The sequence below is a fragment of the Ammodytes marinus genome, assembly GCF_949987685.1.
Source record: "Ammodytes marinus genome assembly, chromosome: 16".
NCBI classification, from domain to species: Eukaryota; Metazoa; Chordata; class Actinopteri; order Uranoscopiformes; family Ammodytidae; genus Ammodytes; species Ammodytes marinus.
The window spans coordinates 310,698-312,589 of record NC_137220.1 but is presented as its reverse complement, the minus strand read 5'-3'; positions in this window follow the sequence as shown (position 1 = coordinate 312,589).

Below are 1,892 nucleotides of genomic sequence, written 5' to 3'. Positions count from 1 at the left end.
TCTCAGGGATTTCTGTTCAGGGCCGAGTGAATAAAGGAAATACCAAAATGCATTCAGTGTGAATTCATTGACCTTAGTATCATTTTGTCCACACAATTTCATGGTTTATTTGAGAATGATAAAGGAACAAATCACTGTTTTATTTAATGAAAAGTAAAAATAATGCTTGGTCTAAAACACACACACACACACACACACACACACACACACACACACAGGGCATAATGGTGAAGTGGTGGGTGTGTGTTGTCCTTTGAGATTAAGCTCTGACAGTGTGTGTGGGGAGTCACATTAGGAATGGTTGAGGAAGAAGGAAGAAACGTGTCCTGGAATAGTTAATACAATATTAATGCTGAAACTGGATCAATAATAATAATAATAATAATAATAATAATAATAATGGATTGGATTTATCTTTTCAAGGCACTCAAAGCTCTTTACAGGGTTCCAGGTTCCATTCATTCACACACAGTCATACTGGTGGTGGTAAACTCCGATAGTAGCCACAGCTGCCCTGGGGCAGACTGACGGAAGTGTGGCTGCCATTCCGCGCCAACGGCCCCTCAGACCACCACCTCAAACATACAGCAGTCATACACATTCACACCAGGCAAGGTGGGTGAAGTGTCTTGCCCAAGGACACAACAACCACGACACAGGTAGCAGGGCGTTGGCCGACCCGCTCTACCACCTGAGACACAGTCGCCCCAGGGGGATCAGGGGGAAGTTCATGAAACCTGACCAGACCAACTCTGTCCAACTGGCTGCATCCTGCCAGGAGGATCTATCTGTCCGTCTGTCTGTCTGTCTGACAGTCAGTGCGTTTACATGCAGACTCATAATCGGATAACTAAACGAATAAGACCTCAACAGGACTTTTAAACTGCATGTAAACACCTTTATCCGATCTACTTCGGACACAAATCGGCACAATAACGGACAAGAGAAGTCGGATAAGAACACCTAGATAACTTGTTCATTGTCGGCTTTCTCTCTGCATGTATACAGGGATCGGACATCGCATATCGGACTTCTCGTTCTGTGCTTGTGTGCCTGCGCGTCATAGACATTATAATGTCTATGCTGCGCGTGATAGGGTTATTGACGGAAGGGAACCGGACGTGGCTCTAAAACCACTTGTTGAAAGCATGGTTGAAAGGGCTACAGCGCCACCTAGCATAGTGGAGACAGCCATGCATCGGACATTTATCCGATTTCTGAAAGGCCATGTATACTCAGACAAGTGACACGGTCCGTTCGAGTGTCTTGTTCGATATATGTGATAATCCAATCTAGTTGTGCCATGGAAACGCGAGTGTCTGTATCTGGTTTAGATTCGCTGGCATATCCAGTTCTCTCATGTACTGCAAATCCTCCATTGCCACATTCCCGCACTAGAGCATATGATATGATTTGACATGGAGCCTAGCTCTGCATAAGGCCTAGGCTCTGCATAAGGCCTGTTTGCTGCGGTGTAGGAGAACTCAGTCGTACGCGTGTTCTGTTGTGCCAATAATTAATGTCCGATCAAAATCAAATCAAATCAGTTTTATTTGTATAGCCCAAAATCACAAATAGACATTTGCCTCAGTGGGCTTTACATTCCATACAATATGATACAATATGACACCCTGCCCTTACACCCTTAGCTCGGCTGAGAAAAAACTCCCAGTAAAAAACTTTACCGGGATTAAAACATTTGAAGAAATCTCATGGAGAGTCGACAGAGTAAGGGATCCCTCTCCCAGGATGGACATACTGCAATAGATGTCATAAGTAGAGAAAATCACGAAGGAATTTGATCATTGACCAGGTGATTACATGGTAATACTAAAGTAAAGTGCGAATAGTGTGGATGCAGGAAGACTTCAGATGCTGCCAGGGGATCCACA